At 37.9% G+C, this 6967-nt stretch overlaps 1 pseudogene; it reads left to right on the forward strand.

Moving 5' to 3' along the window:
* The first annotated feature begins 5495 nt into the window (after positions 1-5495).
* LOC102268007 (olfactory receptor 5D18-like) lies at positions 5496-6663 on the forward strand (annotated as a pseudogene).
* Positions 6664-6967: the final 304 nt, after the last annotated feature.

The raw sequence follows: 6967 nt of genomic DNA on the forward strand, positions 1-6967 counted from the left end.
ATAAGAATACTATTCTGTTGTGGGGGGGGTGGGGGGGTGGGGGGATGGGGCCCCAACACCTAACCTCTAAAGATAACTGAAAAAAAAAAAAATTAAAAAACAAACAAAAAGCAACAAAAAAAGTAACCCCTAATTGACAAATATGTAGTGTATCAACCACCCAAAGCATCTACATAAACAGTGATTGACAGCTTACTGTACCAAAAGTTGGCATTTGAGAGCTATGACCCCTCTCTATTGAACCCACTTCCCTATTGAACCACCTCCTGTATACTTCCTAGATGTTATGCTAGATCCCTGACTGAATCCTACTAATACCTACTAACGGCCTGCTCTTCTATCTGTGACTCTGTTCTACAAGTAAAATTTAAGTATTAGGCCTGCTCTTCTATCTGTGACTCTGTTCTACAAGTAAAACTTAAGTATTAACAAATGTGATAAATAAAAATTCTCTGCATGTCTCAGCAAAAAATAAAATAATAAAATGTTGTACTATTAATTGCACTTACATTGTTGTACATTTTCAGAATTTATTCATCTTTCATAACTGAAACTTTGTCCCCTTGATAAACATCTCTTTATTGTCCCCTCTTCCAAGCCCCAATGCTGTATGGGTACCCTTAAAATCTAAGAGGGTGTGTCATGTTGTGTTCTTACCATAATAAAATTAAAAATAAATATAGGTACATTATTATTTTTAAAAAGTAAATTTTATTGCATTTTATCAGTTTCTTTCCCCCCCACCACCATTAATGCCACCTTTCTTGTCTAGAATCCAGTCTAGGGACCACATTGCATTAAGTCATCATGTCTTCCAAATCTCCTCTGGTCTGTGATGCTTCTTCAATTTTCTTTTTTTTTTTTTTTTTTTTCTTTTTTTTTTTTTTTTTTGGCTCTTACAATTCTAAGGGATGCTGGTGAGGGATTCTGTAGAATACTTTCAAATGTGGACTTTCCTAATGATTTTCACACTCTGGTTTGAGGAAAGGAGTATCACAGAAGTAAAGCTTCTCTCATCACATCATATCAGGGGATAAATGAGAGCCACATTAAGCCACTATGGTGATGGTCACCTTTTTGTTTTACTTCAGGTAGTCAGGTAATAATATCAGTCACATTTCTCTAAAGTTGAATGCAAGATTTCCAATGTAGTTGAGTTGATAACAATTATTTCTAGACAGTATTTTCCTTTTTAAATTATATAGTTCATGTTTTCTTCAAGAAATGTGTGTTATTTCAATAATTCAATATCTAAAAGTAATTAATGGAGTGGATGTGGTGATGTAATAAAAGAGATATTTAAAAGGGACTAGATCATTTTCCCAACTTAATATTTAAGCTTGTAAATATTTCTGCTTTAAGTCACTAAATCATGAAGAACTCTTCATTCTAATGCCATTTGATTAGAGTAAAAGTCTGGAAGAAGAGGGTTATGTTTGGCATATTGTAGTCATTCAATTAATATTTGATAATGCTGACTTCTATAATTACATACTTTTGATAAGTGTAAAAAAGTATCAGAGTGATGAAGAATCTGAGAGGAGTAACTTAAACATGTAAATTTTCATATGAAATGCCCTTAACACTGTTCCAGTTTCTCTGGGACACAGAAATTACATGAGAGAATGGTGATTAATTATAAATGTTTATTTCATGGTTTTAAGAGAATGAGGCAACAGATAGTCTCTAGAGTTTACACCCCAAAGGATGTGACTCTAGATATAAGAATATATCCATCACTTTCAAACAGGACAGATTCTGCTTTCAATATCAGCAGGTATGCATTAGATTCTAAAGACAGATTAATATTAATTTCAATGTTGGGAACCTAGGGAAAAAAGTGTGGAGGGGAAATTTACTATTTATATATAGATATTCTTGAGAATTATCTAGTCATTGAAAATTGCCTTTCTGAGGTTTCAAGGGAGAGGAACCGCATGCAGGCTACAGAGCTCTGTATTAAAGCTGGCTCAGCTGAGCTCCTGAGTGAGCATGTGTGGGTACTCAGTGCTTCAGTCCTATACAGTGCTCCTCTATCCATGGGATTATCCTGGGAAGACTACTGAACCAGGTTGCCATTTCCTCCTCCAGGGGATCTTCCAGACCCAGGGATCAAACAAGGGTTTTCTGTGACTCCTCCATCCTCAGGCAGGAGGATTCTTTGCCATGGAGCCTCTAAGGAAGTCCAAGCCCCATTTGGAAAACTCAGCGGTGGCCACAGGACTGGAAAAGGTCAGTTTTCATTCCAATCCCAAAGAAAGGCAATGCCAAAGAATGCTCAAACTACTGCACAATTGCACTCATCTCACACACTAGTAAAGGAATGCTCAAAATTCTCCAAGCCAGGCTTCAGCAATACATGGACTGTGAACTTCCAGATGTTCAAGCTGGTTTTAGAAAAGGCAGAGGAACCAGAGATCAAATTGCCAACATCTACTGGATCATTGAAAAAGGAAGAGAGTTCCAGAAAAACATCTATTTCGGTTTTATTGACTATGCCAAAGCCTTTGACTGTGTGCATCACAATAAACTGTGGAAAATTCTGAAAGAGATGGGAATACCAGACTACCTGACCTGCCTCCTGAGAAATCTGTATGCAGGTCAGGAAGCAACAGTTAGAATTGGACATGGAACAACAGACTGGTTCCAAATAGGAAAAGGAGTACGTCAAAGCTATATATTGTCACCCTGCTTATTTAAATTCTATGCAGAATACATCATGAGAATCGCTGGGCTGGAAGAAACACAAACTGGAATCAAGATTGCCGGGAGAAATATCAATAACCTCAGATATGCAGATGACACCACCCTTATGGCAGAAAGTGAAGAGGAACTAAAAAGCCTCTTGATGAAGGTGAAAGAGGAGATGAAAAAGTTGGCTTAAAACTCAACATTCAGAAAATGAAGATCATGGCATCTGGTCCCATCACTTCACGGGAAATAGATGGGAAAATAGTGGAAACAGTGTCAGACTTTATTTTGGGGGGCTCTAAAATCACTGCAGATGGTGACTGCAGCCATGAAATTAAAAGACGCTTACTCCTTGGAAGAAAAGTTATGACCAACCTAGATAGCATATTGAAAAGCAGAGACATTACTTTGCCAACAAAGGTCCGTCTAGTCAAGGTTATGGTTTTTCCAGTGGTCATGTATGGATGTGAGAGTTGGACTGTGAAGAAAGCTGAGCAATGAAGAATTGATGTTTTTGAACTGTGGTGTTGGAGAAGACTCTTGAGAGTCCCTTGGACTGCAAGGAGATCCAACCCGTCCATTCTGAAGGAGATCAGCCCTGGGATTTCTTTGGAAGGAATGATGCTGAAGCTGAAACTCCAGTACTTTGGCCACCTCATGCGAAAAGTTGACTCATTGGAAAAGACTCTGATGCTGGGAGGGATTGGGGGCAGGAGGAAAAGGAGATGACAGAGGATGAGATGGCTGGATGGCATCACTGACTCGATGGATGTGAGTCTGAGAGAACTCTGGGAGTTGGTGATGGACAGGGAGGCCTGGCGTGCTGCGATTCATGGGGTCCCAAAGAGTCAGACACGACTGAGTTACTGAACTGAACTGACTGAAACAAGAGATGCCTGGAATGTGGGATTAGGAGAGTTCTGAGAATCTGGGGAATGTGCATTGTCTTGCTACTACAAATGTTTGTGAGGCAGAAAGGACAAGTATTTTTAAAGAGAGAGAGAGATCAAGCAAACTCTATAATGATAAAAGGAAAAAGAACCATTTTTACTTAAGAAAATAAAGTGGCTCTGAGAGCAAATATTATAACAAAATGGGGGTGGTGGGATGTAGGATAGCTATATCAAATGTAACATTAATTTAAAATGAGTGTTTAGGAAATTCCCTGGTGACTCAGTGGTTAGCACTTTGCCAATGCAAGGGTGCAGATTTGATCCCTGGTCAGAGATCTGTAATCCCACATGCCTCATGGCCAGAAAACCAAAACATAAAATAGAAGTGATATTGTCACAAATTCAATAAAGACTTAAAATGGTCCACATCAATAGAAAATAAATAAATAAAATAAAATGAATGTTTAAGCACCTTAGATAAATTAATTATATTTAAAACATCCAGCTTTGTGATAGGATGTCTTCAATATTCAAATTTATGAGTTTAGGAAGAGATAAGAATCTTGAGTTCTTTGTTTTGTATATGATCTGATCTCTTCATTGATGGCCATCTGAAATCTATTTCTCAAGTTGTGAAACTAGAGAGAACTTTACCAGAAATGATACATAAAGAGCTTCTGGTTCTGGTTCAGTAGGATCTTAGCAGTATTGGTCACCAGTTAGAGAAATGCAATTATTTTATATTACTATTTTATCATGAAATGTTTCCATAGTACAGTGCTACCTCAAGTATTTAATCTTTCTTCTTTACAGGCAATATAGGGACAGAATAAATACCCTATGTGCCTTGAAGAGAGAAAAAAGAGAGAGAAAGGCCAAGAACTGGACATTTCTAAGTCAGAATCTTTAATAAGGATAGTTATTCTTTCTGAGAGAATATTTTTCTCAAGTTTCTTTCTTTGATACTTTCTAGTATAGCTCTGTGATATGAATACTTTCATCAGGCACATTCTCCTGAGTCTCCTGTTTGTCATAAATTAAAAGTATGATAATAAATAAAGAAAATAGCATCTGTACCTTGAACAAGGATCAAGATTACTGTAGACCAATGGATAATTGCTGGGAGCCTGGATCAAGGTTCATGTCATAGATGTGTAGACTGGGCCTTATTTGCATGGTACAGGGAAAATCAAAAATCTCCATCTTCTGTTTGGACATCTCTAGAATAAATAACTAGACTAGATTATCTTTATTATTTTTTCAATATTATTATTCCTCAAACAATGATGGGGGATTGACAAACGGACTTGCTAGGTTGAGAAGCACACTCTGTGAAAAATTATAATTTATTTTGAAAACAAGTTTACTGAGTCAGAAGGAAAACAACTATTAAAGTGCTATATGGAATGAATAGTAAAGGGACAAATGTACAGTGTTGGGGTGTCAATTTTAATGTCACATTCTGAACATACAAAGCAAAATTTATTTTGTTTAGAAGTTTATCATTTTTGCTATTAGTTATACAACTGAAACAAGTAGCTCTGATACTAGGGTAAATTAATCTTTATGAAATTATAATGTTCAAGAAAATCCAAAAGTATTGTGGAGGATTTCATTTAAAATAATCCCAAATGACTTGAACTCATTTTTTTACTTTGAAATATTAAAAATTAAAATTGAGAACTAAGAAAGTTCACTAATTATAATTTTACTTAAATGTTTAAATGCTTGTAATTTTAAAAAATTTTAGACATTTAGCATAGCATGCATAGAAAATACACAGATTCTAAAAGAGACACTTTGCTTCATCTTCCAGCTTTGGAAAGGAGGCGTTAACCAAGTGTCTTACATCCTTATTTCCCTTACTATTTTTCTTTCTAAGACTGATTCAGATTCTGACAAACAGAAGCCATGTTTCTATCAGAGAGAAATAAAAGTTGGGCCGTGTTCACTCTCCTGGGCTTCTCCGATTACCCAGAGTTGCAAGTGCCCCTCTTCTTGACATTCTTCACCATCTCCAGTGTCACTGTCGGAGGAGGCGATGGCACCCCACTCCAGTACTCTTGCCTGGAAAATCCCATGGATTGAGGAGCCTGGTAGGCTGCAGTCCACGGGGTCGCTAAGAGTCAGACAGGACTAAGCGACTTCCCTCTCACTTTTCACTTTCATGCATTGAGGAGGCTGGTGGGCTGCGTCTGTGGGGTCGCACAGAGTCGGACACGACTGAAGCGACTTAGCAGCAGCAGCACAGTGTCATTGTGGCAGGGAATCCTGGGATGATTGTAACTATCAAAATTAACCCCAAACTGCACACCCCCATGTACCTTTTCCTCAGCCACCTCTCCTTTGTGGATTTCTGTTATTCCTCCATCGTTGCTCCCAAGACCATGCTGAACCTCATGGTAGAAGACAGAACCACTTCAGTTGTAGGCTGTGAAATACAATTCTTTTTCTTTTGTACCTTTGTGGTGACTGAGTCCTTTTTATTAGCTGTGATGGCCTATGACCGCCTCATGGCCATCTGCAACCCTCTGCTGTACATGGTGGCCATGTCCCAGAGACTCTGTGCCATGTTAGTGGTTGGATCTTATGCTTGTGGTGTAGCTTTCTCCTTGATACTCACCTGTACTGTTATCAAATTATCATTTCAAGGTTTCAACACAATCGATCACTTCTTCTGTGAGTTCTCCTCCCTGCTTCCCCCCTCTTGCTCTGATACTTATCTCAACCAGTTGCTGCTTTTCATTTCTGCCACCTTTAATGAGGTCAGCACACTCTTCATCATTCTCCTGACTTATGTGTTTATGGTTGTCACCATCCTCAAGATGCGTTCAGCCTGTGGTTGCGGCAAAGCCTTCTCCACCTGCACCTCCCACCTGACTGCCATCAGCATCTTCCCCGGCACCATCCTCTTCCTCTACTGTGTGCCCAGCTCCACACCCTCCAGGCACACAAAGTGGTGTCTGTGTTTTACATGGTGGTCACCTCCATGTTGAATCCCCTGATCTACAGTCTGACAAATAAGGATGTCAAAGACACAGTCTCCAACATCATGGACTCTAAAATATTTTTGTACTAAACATTATTCTGGAAGATTTTGCCCTTGATATGTAAACAAACTGTGTCTGCAAAGGTTGGTTGATAAAAAGAAATTTTTATTATTAATGAAGTGTTAATACATAAAATAGAAAGTACATGTGTTTTGCTTAACTGTACTAAACTTGACTTTATCTCTTCCTTACTGGAAAAAAAGTTAGCAATCTTTCAAATCTTTTTCATCTAAAATTTTGGACAAAATAATCTGATTACAAAGGTTAAAAGACATAAATATCATGTGGCATACTTGTGTAATCTTAATAATTGTTAATTTCATCCTCCTTTTT

Source organism: Bos mutus, chromosome 24 (genome assembly GCF_027580195.1).
Source record: "Bos mutus isolate GX-2022 chromosome 24, NWIPB_WYAK_1.1, whole genome shotgun sequence".
NCBI lineage: Eukaryota > Metazoa > Chordata > Mammalia > Artiodactyla > Bovidae > Bos > Bos mutus.